Raw genomic sequence first — 17,794 nt, 5'->3', positions numbered from 1 at the left:
AAACATCTTCACCTAATTTTCATTTATAGAACACTCCACTCAATGACAGCATAATATTTCAAAGGCCACACAAAACATTCACCAAAATAGACTATATACAGGGCCAAAAATCAAGGCTCAATACACTTCAAAAAATGATAGGGGGAATCTATGCAGCATACTTTCATGTCTACCACAAGAATGTGAATACACTATCATTGGATTGTAACTTAATGCAATAATTTTTGACTATATGTATATGTATATATATACACACACACATACATATTTTAAAATATGTGTGCATTTTATTTGATAAAGCAAACAGGGCAAAATGTAAATAATGGGGAATCTGGTTTAAAGATATATGGCAGTTCTTACAACTTGTCTGTAAGTTTGAAATTATAAAAACAAATTTTTGATACCATATATAAAATAGATAAGCAACAAGGATTTACTGTATAGCACAGGGAACTATATTCAATATCTTGTAATAACTATAATGGAAAAGAATCAAAAAAGAATAGAGGGGCTTCCCTGGTGGCACAGTGGTTGAGAGTCCGCCTGCCGATGCAGGGGACACGGGTTCGTGCCCCGGTCTGGGAGGATCCCACATGCCTCGGAGCGGCTGAGCCTGCGCATCTGGAGCCTGTGCTCTGCAACGGGAGGGGCCGCGGTGGTGAAAGGCCAGTGTACCGCAAATAAAGAAAGAAAGAAAGAATAGAGATAGAGAACAAACATATGGACACCAACAGGGAGGGTGGGATGAATTGGGAGATTGGGATTGACATATATACACTACTATGTATAAAATACATAACTAGTGAGAACCTGCTGTAGAGCACAGGGAACTCTACTCAGTGCTCTGTGGTGACCTAAATGGGAAGGAAATCCAAAAAAGAGGGGATATGTGTATACATAGAGCTGATTCACTTTGCTATATAGCAGAAAGTAACACAACATTGTAAAGCAACTATACCCCAATTTAAAAAAAAAAAAAACAGCTCAAACTATAACAAGCGGTGAATACAGGTGCATCATACATTGTTAGTGAATGTAGGTATGGACTCAATGGAGGGCAATCTGGCATTACCCATCAGTAGCTGAAATCCCATTTCTAAGGATTTGTCCTAAATATACACATTCGTGTGATGCAAATGTTTGTGAACAAGAATGTGTTTTGAAACATGGCTCCTTAATGGTAAATACAACAAACAAAAAATTTTAAAAAAAAACTAGAAATAACCTAAATGTTAGCCAAGAAAAGAGAAGTTAATATATACCTTTGATGATAGGTATAATGCAATCATTAAAAAGAATGAGAGTTTATACGCTTCCAAGAAATACTAATTGAAAAACATAATCAAGAAGAAAAAGAATATGAAAAAGAATATATATACATGTATAACTGAATCACTCTGCTGTACAGCAGAAAGTAATACAACACTGTAAATCAACTATACTTCAACAAAAGATAAAAAAGAAAAAAGGAATATAGGTATATACATATATATGCATAACCAGATCACTTTGTTTTACACCTGAAACTAACATAATATTGTAAATCAACTATACCTCAATAAAAAAATTAATTAAAAATTAAGAAAAAATTTAAATAGACAGATTTTAAAAGATACAATTTACAACAAAATACCTAAAAATAAGTCTTTATGGGGAGAATTATAAAACTTTGTTAAAAGACATCAAAGAAGACCTAAATAAACAGAGTTATACAATGTTCATTAACTATAAGACTCACTATTGTAAAGTTTTAAATACTCCCCAAAGTTTTTTGTGGGCTTTTGTTTGTTTGTTTCTGTGTGTGTGGGGGGGGTGTTTTTGTTTTTGTTTTTTGTAGATTGGTGCTATTGAAATAAAACCTCCAAGAGGATATTTTTGGAACTTGATAAGTTGATTCTAAAATTCATATGGTGATGCAAAAGGCCAAGATTAAGCAAAATACTCTAGTAGAGGAATAAAAGGTAGGAGAACCAGCTCTACCAGACAGAAAGACATTATAAATCTATAGTAATTAAGATAATACAATAATGCCACAGAAGAGACCTCCGTGTATATGGATGCTTGACCTAAGACAGAGGTGCCGCTGCAGAGCATTGGGCAGGATTTGTCAACAGATGATGTGAGGTAACTGTGTATCCATTTGGAAAGAGTTGAATTGGATCTCTAACTCACACCATACACAAAAACCGAATCAGGAGGGACTAAAGACCTAACTATGAAAAGCAAAACAATAGAGATTTTCAAACAGGATATGGAACCGTGGGTCCCAAACTACTCAAAAAGGCGCCCTAGGACACTGCATCAGACTCACGGTGGTGCCTTGGGATATTTACATTTTTGAGGGAAACACAGGTATACTTAACACTGTACAAATGACCAGCTCTGGATGGTTTCAACATTAGATCAAGCTACAGTCCCTTCAGTGGCATCATATCTTTGCCAATCTGGGTTGTCAGCAGTTGCCGTAATTAAAAGCAAATGCTCCCTAAAAATCAATATGAAACAGGAAACCTTATCCGAGGTTTGAGACGTTGTGCAATGCCCAACAGGCTCACATATCCCCTTAGTAAGTGATTGCAATTATTTAAAAATGAAAAATACATTATTTTTTCTTTATGTGTGTACTATCTTTTCAAATGACTACAAAGTAGCTAGAATATAAACGCTTGGTAAGTTGTTTGGACCTAACTACCTAATAAACGGGAGTGTTGGGTGTTCTTTTGACTTAAGCATACCATGAAAAAATAACTGAGACATTAAAATGAACCATGAACTGAGAAAGTTCAGAACTTCTGATATAGAATAAAATGTGACCTCAGAGTAGAAAAGAATTTCTTAAGTGGGAGCCATAAAGCACTAATCATAAAGGAAATAAAACATAAATTCAAATGCCTTAATATTAAGGACTTCTATTCATCAAATGGCACCATAAAGATACTGAAAAGGCAGGTCACAGAGTGGGGGGAGATATAAATAATGAATAAACCTAACAAAAGACACTCTTCAGAATATATAAAAATTCCTACAGATCAATAAGATAAAGACAACTTTATAGAAAAATAGGCAAAAGGCTATTCACGAAATAGGAAAGTCACATGGCAAACAAACTTATGAAAAAGTGCTTATTCTCACTAGAAATCAGCAAAATACAAACTAATGCACAATGAGAAGATAAAGCTATAAAACCTCGAGAAGAAAACATAAGAAAAATCTTTGTGATTTCGGGTAGGCAAAAAAATATTTTAGATAGGGTACAGAAAGCTCAAACTATTAAAAAATTGATAAACTGGACTTCATCAAAATGAAAAGCTTCTCTCCAAAAGATACTCTTAAGAAAATAAAATATTAGCCATGGACTGGGAGAAAGTATTTGCAAAACACATATCTGTTAAGAATCTGTCCAGAATATACAAACAACACTTAACAACTCCATTGTAAGAAAACAACTAAATTTTTTAATAGGTAAAAGATTTAAACAGAAGATTTACCAAAGTCAACATAGAAATGACCAATAAGCATGTTAAAAGATGCTCAACACCATTGGCGACCATGGAAATATAAATTAAAATACAATATCATCACACACACTAGAATAGCTCAGATTACAAGGACAGAATATACCAAGTGTTGGCGAGGGTGGGAAGCAACCGGAACTCTCACAGACCCCTGGTATGTAAAGTGTATAATGGAAAAACCGCTTTGCAAAACTCCTCGGTGGTTTCTTCTAAAGTCAAAATTACACCTACCCTACGACCCAGCAGTGCCACTCCTACATATTTGCCCAAGAGAAATAAAAGCCTACATCCACAAAAAGACTTGTACTAATACATCTCAAGAGCTTTATTTGTAATTGCCCAAAACCAGAAACATTCCAAATGCTCTTCCACAGGAGAATGGATCAATTGGGATATATTCGTACAACAGAATACTATGCAGCAGTAAAAAGGAACAAACTACTGATACATCCAACAGCGCAATGTGTCTCAAAAGCATTCTGCTAAGTAAACGAAGCCAGACACAAAAAGAGTCTTTTCCAGATGATTCCATGCACTGAGTATCTGGAAAAGGCAAACCTATAATGACAGAAATAGATGAGCGATGGGGTGGGTGATGGGGTAAAGAACTGACCACAGAGGGGCCTTTGGAGTGGTGGAAACGCTCTACGTCTTGATTGTGAATACATGACGGTATACAGTTGTCAACAGTCATCCAACTGCACACTTCACAGGGAGGAACTTTATTGTATGTAGATTACACCTCAATAGATCTGATTTCTGAAATTTTAACAGAGGAAACGTACGCCACAAGCACAATGAAAGATCCTTAAGCGACCAGATTGGCAAAATTTTAAGTCTGCCGATAAGAAATGCTGGCAAGGAGGAAGAGCTGTAGGCGCACACACGGATGGGGTGCTCCGGAAGCTGCTCTGAGCTGGAGCCTGGTGTGGCAGGAGTTTATGAGGGACCAGCCTCTAACACAGGGCTGTGGAGCCCATCAGCCTGGCCACACCTTTGGTCCCCACCCAATGGTCGTCAGATCCGGGTGGTCCCGGGAGGGTGTGTTCTAGGGCAAGGACAGTTCTATGTGGGGCCGACCCCAAAATGGCTGAGCTGGGCAGAAAGAATTTCTGGAAGAGGGATGCCTGCAACCCACCTTTGAGTCCCCCACAGGAACAAGCGCACCTCTTGATTGTGTTGTGACCTAAGACGATCACTGTGGACACTAGTTGGGTAATGTTGGAGATGTGCCCACCCTGCGATGCAGCATTTCACTTCTAGGTCAGTGACACACACACCCGTCTGTCCTGAGATGAATGCCCATTGCTGCCCTGTTTGTCATGGCCCCAAACCAGAAACAACTCAAAAGTCTGTCCTTGACAGAACAAACAAGTAAATTACAGTATATCCATATACTGGCATCATCAGTAAATGATTGTAGATCAATAAAATTATATCCATAGATACAAATAAAATGTATACAGCCTACATATCAAGAAAAATGAACAAGCTATGGCAACAAGATTCACATGGGTGAATCTCATCGACATAATGAAGGCGAAAAAGAGTACATACAGGGCTTCCCTGGTGGCGCAGTGGTTGAGAGTCCGCCTGCCGATGCAGGGGACGTGGGTTCGTGCCCCGGTCCGGGAGGATCCCGCATGCCGTGGAGCGGCTGGGCCCGTGAGCCATGGCCGCTGAGCCTGCGCGTCCGGAGCCTGTGCTCCGCAACGGGAGAGGCCACAACAGTGAGAGGCCCGCATACCGCAAAAAAAAAAAAAAAAAAAAGAGTACATACAGTCTGATTTCCTCCATGTCAAGATTTCAAGTTGGCAAAACTAAACCCTAGGGTTTGGGAATAAATAAATGAATAAATTATAATTCTATGACGAAAAGGGAGGAGATGGTTTTCACAGAAGTCAGGGTAGTTACTCCAGAGGGAGAGCAAGTTCTGATTAGGGTGGTGGCACCAGGGACAGTAACCCAAGTTTCAGCCACCTGTGGGTGTTCGCTTGATAACTATTAATCAAGCTGAATGTATGTGCAGGGTACTTCTTTTTTTACTTGCTCTATTTCTCAATAAAAACAAGGGGAAATGGCACACACATAATGGTCCACAGAACTGGGCAAGTTTGGCCTGAAAAAGAGAGAAGGCTTAAGGGTCATATAAAGGTCACCAAGGATCTAAAATGCTGTCCCACTGAGCCCAGAAATAAGTTCAGCCATTCCCTGGGCCCATGCAATCCCAGACCGAGCATGAGTAATCTGGAACAGAGGGTGGACCAGGTGACATCAACTTCTCTTCCAGCTCTTGAGGTCAAAGGTACAAAGAACTAGGCCTTGGTAGGGAACTGGGTGGAGCACAGGCTGCCAGAAGCCAGGAAGCCATTCCACATAAAGGAACAGAGGATGAATGAGCACATGTTTATTTTTAAAATAAATGTCAGTTAATGGACTCTCGCCATGTGAGCTGACTTAGTCTGCCATTTCTACTTGGGGAAACGCCTGCTTTTACACAGAGTGCAGTTTCCAGCCAAACCTGTTCTGCCTGTGTCCCTCCAAGCTCTAGGTCCTGGGAGAGGCCCAATGCCTCCCTCCAAAGGTGAACAGCACAGGGGCTGCCCAAGGTGGTTCCAGCTGCCCTGAGCCCATCAGGGACCATGCAAGGCCTTGTCTTCTGAGCACTTCCCCATGCTGGTCACCATCCAGGAAGATGCAGTACAGGGAGACCCAGGCAAGGGATACAAATACCACTCCTGTAATAAGGAAGAACAAATCTGACTCCATACTGGACCTGTTTCTTTTACTTTAACCTGTGTGTTCTATTGCTTTTGCTACAAGAATGTTGCTAATAACCTGAAATATACAAGATAGCCCATTCTCAAGGCTCTGACCTTTAAAGATATAACACTTTTCCATTCATAGAGAGATAAAAAGTTGCAGAACAGAGAATAACATTTGTCTTTTTGGAGGTTTACAAGAACTTCAGTGACCCAACCTACTGGGACAGCTGCAAGAACAAAGGATTCTGACACCAAGAAGTCTGCAACAAACAACCACACCTCCTTCCCTTTTTGCATAAAAGAAGCCTGAATTCTAACTCAAGTAGGATGGTTCTTTGGGACACTAGTCCACCATCTTCTTGGTCAGCTTGCTTCCTGAAATAAAGCCACTGTTCCTTGCCCTAATGACTCATCTCTCCATTTATTGTCCTGTCGTGCAGTGAGCAGTACAAGCTTGGACTCAATAACACCACCACTGATCACGATGACCAGCACTGGCTGCGTGTTTTGCCTGCATTTTCTCATTTAAATAATCAAGCTCTGTTATGCCTTCAACCCACACTGCCATATTCACCATGACTCAGAAGATGGACCCACCCACATTTCCCATAGCAATCAGGAGTGGTCTGGCAGAAAGTGAGCACACACCAGTTTGGACCCTCCTTAGGGTGGGGGTAATATGGTCCTTATTCTGGACTCAGAGGAGCAGCCCACTGTCTCCCACTGCCAACTCCTCTCATTTCCTTGGCTGCCATCTGCTTCACTTGTCAATAGTAACCTTCCCTGCTGCCCACCATATCATAACCAACATTAAGGCAGCACCTCCTGGGGTTGAGATACAGAACTAGAAGCTTCTCATGCATACTTCACTTATTCATCCTACCACTGCTTTACTGGTGAGCAAACCAAAGCTCAGAGTAGTGAAGTAACCTAGACAAGGTCACACAGCTAGTAAAGAGCAGGCGAGTCGTTCAAATGACCTTATAGCCCCAGTGCTTCACTGTATACTGAGTTCCCCTCCAACCACCCACTCCTACTCCATGCCCTTCCTATATGGGGAAACTGACTTCCCATGTCCTCCAGCAAAGGCCCACCCAACCTTCCAAGTCTAAGTTCTTATCTTAGCTATTAATTGTCATCACCTTCCCTGACTTCCTTAATAAAACCAAGAGCTGTTCTCCATCGCACCCTGGAAGAAATATTTCCTACCCATTAAAACATGGAATTCACACCTTCTCTCCCTACTCTTTTTCCTTCTTAATTTTTGTGGAACCCTTGTTTGCGACAGAGTGTGGGTCTCTTTCCCACAGAGGTTCATTCTGTACCTGCACACTTGCTTAGGCAGCAGCTGATGGAGCCGGTGGTTATGGGTGTTCTGTGGCCATACTGGTCAAGAGTGGGCAAAACCCATGAAAACTCAACGAGTCCAGTGACTCATGGGTGAAAACTATTTAAGAGCTCACAAGGACATGAGTTGACAACTTCCTAGGAACCCACCAGGAGTGCCAAGAAAGGGTCATAGGTCAGTGGGCATGCTCACAGCACTACACGTCAGGCTCTCTTGGGTCTGGAACATAACCCCGCCCCTTCCCCGCCCCCCAAGCCCAGGTTCACTTTCACCGAGCTCGCCACCACCCCAGTCCGGCGTGACTCACTTGTCAGCCGATTTCTCTGCAGAAAGCTCTTAGCAGTTAATTTCTGGCTAATATATTATCCTTCAGCTGAGCCCTACAGTGCCATTAGCTAGGAGCCTGACACGACTGAGTGAAATATTGTCTAATTTATTATCTTATTACTCCTCTGGAACAGGATCAATTAATTACCCATTAAAGTATTTCAGCTGTAGAGATTTATGAGGGGCCCTCTGCATTTTAACAAATGATTAGTTATACATGTTTGTTTGCTTGAAGAGCAGAGACCAGCAAATGAATAGAGGCGATGGAAAAGGAGAGAGGAGGCGAGGGAGAGGGTGCAGCAGAGGCAGCTAATGGATCGCCCCTGACTCAGAGAAAATGGAGCAGTCAATGACAAGAGTTATCGACTCGTTCATTTGCGGTTTTGAGATAACCATATGTACAGGGGAAGGGGAGGGGGCGCCGAAAAACCCTCACTCAACTGCTTTTTCCATTCAATAAATTCGCTTCGGAATATATTGGATTGGGGTTTGATGGCTATTTCGTGTTTTGCAGAGTGCTGACACTGGTATGATTCAGTAATTATTGTTTCTTTTAAGTTATTGCTGTAATTTTGCTCTCTAAGATCCCAATCAATTTCTGCCTCTCAAGGGCACGCTTGAAGAGCGATATTTGAAAACAGCCCTCTGATAGATTGTGCGGCTAGACAGTGGCTGAGACAAATAGCCTAATCTGGCACAAATTAGCTTGGCTTCCACAGATAGTTTTATACAGCGATGTAAATTACATTGTCAAGCCAAGTCACTTTCCTGCTTAGAGTGCAGCTAACAAGGAACCATGGAGACATTATCGGTGCTGCCGTGCACTCCCAGGGCTGCTGCAAAGCCATTTGTAAGGGGAAATAGAGAGAGAGAGAGACTTTGGGTAACAAAAGCAAGGTGGTGGAGCAGAAGTGAGCTGGAACAAGGAGGCGTGGATGAAGCTCTGAGTTCTCTTGGTCAGGACTGAACTAATGGGACCATTGGAACGGGAGACGGTTACCGAGTGTGTGATGGGCTGGTCCAATAATGGGAGAGATAGGGGAGGCTGGACAGGCTCTATTCCGAGGACTGGAAGCAGGAGAGGCAGTGCTCTGCTGGGAAACAGGGGCTCTCTGCCCCTGAACCCCAACCTCCTTCCTGCCTGGGGAGATGGTCTCTGCTGGCCTGTAAGCAGAGGAGGGACTGGGAGACCGGCTGAGCTGAACTGAAGGGGAAGATGAGCTGAGTGAAGCTGGAGGAAAGTGTGCCGAGCTGACTAGAAGGCCAGGCTACGCTGGCCATCCTTGGGAGGTGTTGACCTGCTGGACCAGGCTCCAGGAAGCGGGGCTGGAGCCAGGGACCACTCAGTGGGGCTCCACCCCCAGCGTCCCTCGGGAGGTGGGAGTTGGTCCAGCTGGGAAAGAAGCTAAGAGGTGCTCTTCCCGGGCCGGGCGTGGGAAGCATCCCCATCCCTTGTCTGATGTGGAACTTCTCTGCCAGGACCTCTGCACTGGCTCCCCGCGCCTTGGCCATCACAGGCCCCATGTTCCTCATCCCCACCCTTCACCCCAGATAGATTCGTCCCCTGCACCATCCTCAGCAGTCCATTCCTCCTTCCCCTTCTTTCTCTCATGCCTAGCACTTGGGTCTTCTTGTACCAGAGAGATCTCCACTTCTCTGTTCCTCTTCTCAACCTGCGCCCGCTCCAGGATCCACTCAGAGCCTGGCCGTCATCTGGCTTCTGCCAGGTTGGATTCCAAGTTCTCAAAGGCCTGGCCCTGAGCACCTTGTATGCTGGGGTAGGAGCAGGCCTAGTTCCAGGGACCGTAGAACCCACTCTGGTATGTCCAGGGGAGAGAGGGTCAGTGGGGGGCTGGCCAGGGTCATGCCAGCATCCAGAAAGACAGCGGTGAGTGTGGAAACATCCCATCCACACACCACACTTGAGCCTCGGCCTGGATGGGCTGCAGAGGCTGCTGTTTCTTCCTGGCCCGAGTCCCCACACCAAAGGGATTGCTGGGTTTGGGTTTTGAGACTGTGCCATGTGGTCCTCCACCCCCAGTTCTAAGCCTGCACTGACATCACGGCCAAAGGCCAAAGACCATCCTTCCTTGTCAAATGACTGACAGACCTCCCTCATAGACAGTGATGAGGACACTTACCTGGAAGACTTCTCAGGGAAAAGAGCAGCTCCACAAACATGCTGGGCACTTTGTCTGATCACGGCCCAAGAACATTTGCTGCTTTAAAGGAAGATTTGGCTTTGAGTTTAATTTAGTTTCACCTACCTATCCAGTTATCATCTAATAGTTCTGCACTGCCCTTAGCCAGATGCTTTCCCATTACTGCTTAGAACTTCCTTATTCCTCAGTGACTGCAGAGGGGGAGGTTAGTATTACTAACAGCTTGGCTTCTTTAGAAAAGCAGAGTCACATGAATAGGTGACAAAAATACAGCATAAGCAAGAATGATGTTGACTCGTCTCATCCAAACTGATAAAAATATTTTTGTCAAGCAGAAGGGCACATTTATTTATTTAACACTACCATATGACAGGTAACATAGATGAGACGCTTTGTGTAACTCGAGCTTTCTAAATGAATTAAGGTAATGCTGTAAAAATAAACCCCAAAATGTATGATAGCCCCAACACAATAGAAGTCTGTTTCTCACTTAGACTAAGTCTAGGATGGCCTCCCTATTGTGTGGGGTCCTGCTCCTCCAAGCAGTGATTGAGGGGCCCAGCATCCTTCCATCTTGTGGCTCCACCACCTTCAATACATGGCTTCTAACTCCCTGTACTCTTCTGCCTCAGGTCTGAAAGGGAAAAAACATGGAGGCTTATCCATGGGAGGTTTTCTTATGGGCCAGTTCTGGAAGCACATTGCAGGGCTTCTGCACACATCGAATGGATGAGAACCGATCAGAGATGCACTCCACATGCAACTGCTTGGTCCTAGCTGGACGGCTATTTACCATTTTATGCCCTTCATTCCTTCCTGAAGATTCACTTTTCCATCTGGTATTATTTCCTTTCAATCTAAAGAACTTCCTTAAGCATTTGGTATCGTGTGGGTCGGCAGGTGATGAACTCACCTAATTCTCATTTAGCTAAAAATGCCTTTGTTTTGCTTTCATTCTTGGAAGGTATTGCCACTGAATATAAATTTGGGTGGACAGGATTTTGCTGGGTTTTTTAACCACTCTAGAGATGATCTTCCATTATTTTCTTGCCTTCACCAAGTCACTGTCTCCCTGTATATGATGAGTCCTCTTTCTCTATCTGCTTTCAAGATTTTCTCTTAATCCTTTGATTTTTCATAATTTGACTATGATGGGCCAAGGCATGGTTTTCTTCATGTTTATCCTGTTTGGGGTTTGCTGAGATTTTTGAATGTATCAATGTGTCTTCCATTGAATTTGGAATATATTTGCTCATTATTGCTTCAGATATTTCTTCTGCACTGTTCTCTCTCCTCTTTTGAAACTCTAATCAAAAATAAGTTAGTGGGCTTCCCTGGTGGCGCAGTGGTTGAGAGTCCGCCTGCCGATGCAGGGGACACGGGTTCGTGCCCCAGTCCGCGAAGATCCCACATGCCGCGGAGCGGCTGGGCCCGTGAGCCATGGCCGCTGAGCCTGCACATCTGGAGCCTGTGCTCCGCAACGGGAGAGGCCACAACAGTGAGAGGCCCGCGTACTGCAAAAAAAAAAAAAAACACAGGTACCTGAAGTCCCACTCTTTTGGTTTGTTTTTTCCTCTCTGTTCTTAAGATTGAATAATTTATATTGATCTGTCTTCAAATTCACTGACTCTCTCTCTATCTCCATTCTGTTTTTAAGTCTATTCCGTGAATTTGACTTCAGATATTTTACTTTTTACTTCTATTTTTTTTTTAATTTTAAATTTTATTTATTTTTTTTTTAATTTTCTAAATTTTTTTTCTAAATTTTCTAAATTTTTCCACTGATATTTTATATTTTTTCTTTTATTTCAAGCATATTTTCTCTCAGGTAATGAGTATAGTTATAATAACTACTTTAAAATCCTTATCTACTAATTCCAACATTTGGGTCAAGTAGATGTCTGTCTTCATTGATGGCATTTTTCTCTTGAAAATCGGCCACATTTTTATAGCTCTTTCTGTGCTGAGTGGTTTCAGATTATATCCTGGATATTGTGAATGTCTTGTTGTGGGCACTCTGAATTTTGTTACATTCTACTGAAGAGTGGTAAATTGCTATTATTGTTGCTGTTCTAATAACCATTAAGGCAATAAAATTGGTTGGACTCAAATGGCAAATTCTATCTCTTGGGTGGCAGCTCAAATCTCAGTGCAGTTCTACTATTTTTAGCTGAGCTGCTTGGATTCTACCCCATGCGTGCTTGACCCAGAGTTCTGAGTGGAGTTTATATTTAGCTGCTGTGGTTGCCCAAAACTCTGTCATCTAGTTCTTTAGGCCACAAAGACTTCAGGTTTTCTGTAGGTGCTTTAGTTGCCCCACGTGACGCTGACTGCAACCAACGGCCATAAGTGGGAGGCTTAGCCCATACTATTCGCTACTTCCAAGTGTCAATTGTACCTTCAGGAGGCTAGTTTTGTTGTTGTTGTCGTTTTGGTTTTTGTCCAAGGTTTATGGCTATTGTCTGTTTGTAGAAGGTTAGTCTGATAGAAGCCTACTTGGCCATACCAGGGGCAGAACTCTCCCAATGTATTTTGAGAGGAGGAAAAAGCCAGCTGTTTCAATAAAGCTACCCTCGTAGTTCCTTGTCGTACTGCATTTCACAGAACTTCCCCAAACTTTCAAAGGTGAAACAGGAGTGTTTGTGGTGGGGATGAGGAAGGAACAGAATTCAACTATAAATGCAGACATTACTGGATCTTTAATATGTCAACAAGCATTTATTGGGCATCCACCGTCTGCCAAACAGGGAATTTCAACCAGGGCTCTTAATGGTTAGTACATGTCAAAGCTCTTCCAACTCTGATTAATGTGAACATATTATAGGGTTATTCTGATCACCTGAGGTGTAATTAATAATAATAGACACTATTTTGAGTACCAAATTTATGCCGTGCACTGGCTCTAATTTTACAAGCATTCCTGGTTTTGGCATGTCTATTTTACATGAGCAGTGTTACGAAGTGGAAAAATAATCAGGTGTTAGATACGCCTGGGTCTGAATGTTCACTTTGACACAGGCTAAATGACCACATCCCAGTGCAAATTGCCTAATGTCTACGAGCCTCAGTTAACTTACCCATAAACTGAGCATTCAAACTTGTCATGATGATAAGGAATACCTGGCTCATAGTAGCTACTCTTCTTTTTACAGAGGAGAAACTTAAGCTCAGAAAGTTTCAATAACTTGCTCACCATCAGAAAGTTATTTTGCCACCTAATAAGTGTCATCACTGGGTTTTAACATCATGTCTCTTTACTTTCTTTGCAGTTGGCTGCTTTATCTCCACAATAACCACCAATTATTGAGTACCTATTATGTCCAAGAACTATCCTAGGTGTTTTACATACCTAGAGATAACCCTAAAACTAATCAAAAGATAATACAAGACCCTCAGATCAGGCAAATGCTTCCCCTTATGGAATCATCAGAATTATAGGTCTTGAAGATAGTTCTTACTAGCCAAGAGTTAAGGTCTTCCCTTAGGAAAAGTACCTCCCCCTAATGGAGCTGCCGTCCATCCCAAAATGCCAGAGAAAGACACACCAGCTGTTCTCCTAGAGCACACGTTCTGTAAATAGCTACCTGGTACCCACTTGGTCCAAGAATACTTTTTTTTTTTGCGGTACGCGGGCCTCTCACTGTTGTGGCCTCCCCGTTGCGGAGCACAGGCTCCGGACGCGCAGGCTCAGCGGCCATGGCTCACGGGCCCAGCCGCTCCGCGGCATGTGGGATCTTCCCGGACCGGGACATGAACCCATGTCCCCTGCATCGGCAGGCAGAATTCTCAACCACTGCGCCACCAGGGAAGCCCCCAAGAATACATTTTTTTTAATTGAAGTATAGTTGATTTACAATGTTGTGTGAGTTCCTGGTGTACAGCAAAGTGACTCAATTATACATACATATACAATTCTTTTTTTATATTCTTTTCCATTACGATTTATCAATCCAAGAATACATTTAGATGGCTCAGAGGGGTGGGGGAGAGAATGGAACCTGGACAGAGGAATATTTAGAGCTCCCTCAAGCCAGTGACAGAGCCAACAGCCCTCTGGTCCCTATTGTGCCGAGGAGAGAGTCAAGCTGGGTATTATTCATACATTTTATATCTTGCATTTCAATCAAATTCTGAGCTACAATAAAATTTCCTTTTTCAAGCCTGTCATTAGTTGGTTTAAGATTCGTGAGGAGTACATACAGACCTCCCACACCCACATAGTTATTCAAAGTGATCGTTGAATTCACTTAAAAGCAATTATCTAGTCTCTCAGTCAGACTCCACTTTTCTCCTGTACAGCACAACGTGTTCTATTGTTCCTATTTATTACCCCATAATGTTTGGCCTATATGTTGGTGTTAAATCTTAGCCACATTGCCAGACCTACTGGTATATCTACTCATGCATCTATCTGTTCAACAAACAATTTCCAAATGCCTGCTTATGCAGACAAAGAAATTAGGGATATGCATAGTTATGTTTCATGATCTCCATCACAGCCTGATACAGCAGACAGGGCCCCCGGCTCTGCAGTCAGGGATCTGGACTCAAGCTCTGCCTCCTTTATTTTCTAAATGGAAGACCCTAGTTAAATCATTTAACTTCACAGAATCTCAATTTGCACACCTGTAAAGTGGGGACAATTTACCTGACATCTCTAACAGGATCTTGCAGGGTTCAAATGAAGCTACATAAACAAAAGCGTTAAAATTATAAAATAGTACCTAAATGTAAGCTAATGCTATTATAATTAAATATTTGGTATCCTTTATATTTATTGCAATTTGTCTCCTTCACTTTACATTGCTAATAATTTTCATAGGCAGAAGCTGCTGTTGCCATTATTGCAATAGGCAATGTGCAGGACTTCCTTACACAAAGGCTTTGCACAGAGGAGTAGTGGGTGAAGGAGTCAAGGAAATATTTGAAGATAGCATGTTTTTGACGAATACTTTCATTAGTTTTACTCATCCAATAAAGGTAGCCCAGCCTTCTTGGAGCTTACAACATAATCACAAACCCAGATACTAGCCACTTAATTATTGGTTTGGTTAGTGTTAGGAAAGAAGAATTACAAGGTGCCATGGGACCCCAGAACAAGGAGAGGGTCCGAGCAGAAAGGAGGAAGGGCCCCACTGAGGAAATCATCCCCAAACTGAGCTCCAAGGAGAAATAGTCAGCCAAGCATGGAAGGAAGCAGGAGGAGTGCTCCAACAAAGAGAGTAGTACGTCAGAAAGACCAGAATCAAGGGATAGCATAGCTGATTTCAGGAGCTGAAACAAATCCCTATATCAGAACTGGAGAGAACCAAGACCAGAGAAGCAGAGATCAGCCTGGTGACACTGACAGAGGTCCATCATGCTTGATCTCTTAGAGCACATTACAAATTAGGGTTCATGAAAAGCTACTGAAGGATTTTCAGCGGGAGTAATATTATCATATTTCCGTTTTCATATGTAACGTTGACGTGGAATGGGAAATAGATCTGAAGACCAGTTAAGAGCCTATCGCAATGGTCCAAGAAAGAGATCATGGTCTGTTGCACTAAGCTGGTGGCAATGGGATAAACAGAAATGTCCGGATCTAACATATTTAAGAGACAGAAAGGACTAGAGTTAAAGATTAGATGTGTGGCAACGAGAGAAGAGGGAACTCAAGAATGATTCCTGGTTTCTGGTTGGAGCAACTGGGTCGGACCATGATACTTTCCGAGAGAGGAAATTGCAGGAGGAGCAGGTGTGAGGGGAAGGTGACAAGGTGACTTCTGGAGATGTTAGCTTTGAGGTCCCTGTGGCAGACATTGCTAACTGTCCTCCCAATAGTCACTCGGGTGGTTGGGGGTGAGGGAGGTGAAGGTGCAAAGAAGCTTGATCTGACCAGTCACTTGGATAAACTTGGTCCTTGTGCCTCGGGTCATGTGAATTGATTTGCTTCATTTCTTATCATTCTATGGTGGGTGGATGGAGAACCACATTCCTTAGCTTAGCTTGCAACGAGGCATGGCCACGTGGGTTAGGTGTGTCAGTGCCGTGTACAACCACTGTCTCACTTTCTGAAAAGGAAGCTGGTTGCCCTCTGCTTCCTCTTTCTCCTTTCTGCCTGCTGGGTCACAGTGCTTTGGAGACATTGTCACCCTGTGGAAGAGGACAGTTACCCTCTACAGTGAAGTCCCAGGATAGAAAGACAACTAAGTCAACATCATGGAACCCCCTGCCCTCCCTGGAATGGCCGCCAACTCTGGACTATGATGTGAAAGAGAAATAAATTTCAATCTTACTTGAGCCACTGGACTGTAGATTCTGTGTGTTACAGCCGTGTAGCCGAGTGGAGCTGTGTCTGGTAGAAAGTTGGATAGAGTCTCAGAAGAGCTGGAGAGTCCTCAGAACATAAAAGTCCATTGAAGCTGTGGCAAAGAGAGAAAACAGGGTGAGAAAGCAGAGACTTGGTCAAAACTGTAAGGACCCCAACAGGAGAGTCAGGTACCCAAAACCCAAGGTGATAAAGCAGCCAGAAAGGTGAGCAGCCCCCAGGAGATTGTGATGTTCCGGAGGGAGTGTGGGCAATGCTGGGGTGGGTGGGGGGAAGCACTCGAGGTAAGCATCTGTTTGACTGAGTGTCTTGGAGCTCAATGGTGACCTTGGGAAGAAGCTTCAAGGGCATGGAGGAGAGCAGAAGCCATACCCAAGTGGACTGAAAGGCCACGGAAGTGATGACTGTACATACCATGGACGTTCAGAAAGTTGTGGCTAGAAAGTGAAAGAAAGAGGTAGCCAATCTAGAGATGATGGCAGAGGCAGCATTTTTTAAGATGGAAGAGATTTGGACATGCGTAAATGCTGAAGGTAAAGGAAAGCATGAGTGTAAGTCACGGTTCTACACCACAAGAAAGTGAAAAATGCTGGGATGAGCTGGAGAATGTGGCAGAACTGAAGGCAGAGAAAAGGACGAAAATGTGGCTTCTCTTTTAACAGAAGGGAAAGATTTGATGCGACCACACAGGTGTTCCACTAATCTGAGTCCAGGTTCACAATCCCTTTTCATCATCACATGAGACAAGCCAGTCACCAAATCAGTCAAATGTGACTAATAAGAGTTTTTGAAGAAACATTTATAATGATCTAAATTTTTCAGAGTTTTGAAGCCACCCTAATGAATGGATGCTGGATGTTGAAAGTGTCTACATTTTATTGTATGTATTAGTAAGCATATACAAAAGATAGGCAAATCCCTATTAGAAAGTTAGAATAAAAGCCCCTTGAAGGCAGGAAGGTTATACAATTTTTGTTTGAATCCTCAGTCCTTAATGGGTGTTCAATGACTGCTTCAGGATTCAGTTAAGTTCAAATCAGACTTTACAAAAGAATTATTTTTCTTTACCAAAAGATTCACCAGTAGGTACCTGCAAATAGCCGGTAAGTCTGGTGTATTCAAATTTTGAATAGAAACTTACATGGAAATGGTGCCTCTAAATACCTTTAACATTTTGAGTTATTATTACTGCAGACTCTAGCCACTGCAGTATCTTAGGGACATATCTATTAAGCAAAATCAAGAACCCAAATCCTCACGAATCAGTGAGAAGAGGTATAGCCCATGGAGTGACGGAGGAAATACCAAGGACCCTAACCTGACTGACCAGTTGGATATACTTTGTCCCTGGGCCTCAGGTCATATCA

General features: G+C 42.9%; 1 long non-coding RNA gene across 1 annotated transcript in view; it reads right to left on the bottom strand.

Annotated features, from left to right (window-relative positions):
• Positions 1–16,178: 16,178 nt before the first annotated feature.
• Positions 16,179–17,794, bottom strand: part of LOC137216229 (uncharacterized) — a 214,220-nt gene continuing 212,604 nt past the window's right edge. The window contains exons 7-8 of the long non-coding RNA XR_010939643.1: positions 16,396–16,521; positions 16,179–16,252 (exon numbers count right to left, since the gene is read on the bottom strand). This is a non-coding gene — a long non-coding RNA (uncharacterized lncRNA). The remainder of the gene's footprint in view (positions 16,253–16,395; positions 16,522–17,794) is intronic.

This window comes from Pseudorca crassidens, chromosome 21 (genome assembly GCF_039906515.1).
Source record: "Pseudorca crassidens isolate mPseCra1 chromosome 21, mPseCra1.hap1, whole genome shotgun sequence".
Taxonomy (NCBI): domain Eukaryota; kingdom Metazoa; phylum Chordata; class Mammalia; order Artiodactyla; family Delphinidae; genus Pseudorca; species Pseudorca crassidens.
Note: the sequence above shows the minus strand (reverse complement) of the source record. Positions and strands in the feature narration are given on the sequence as shown.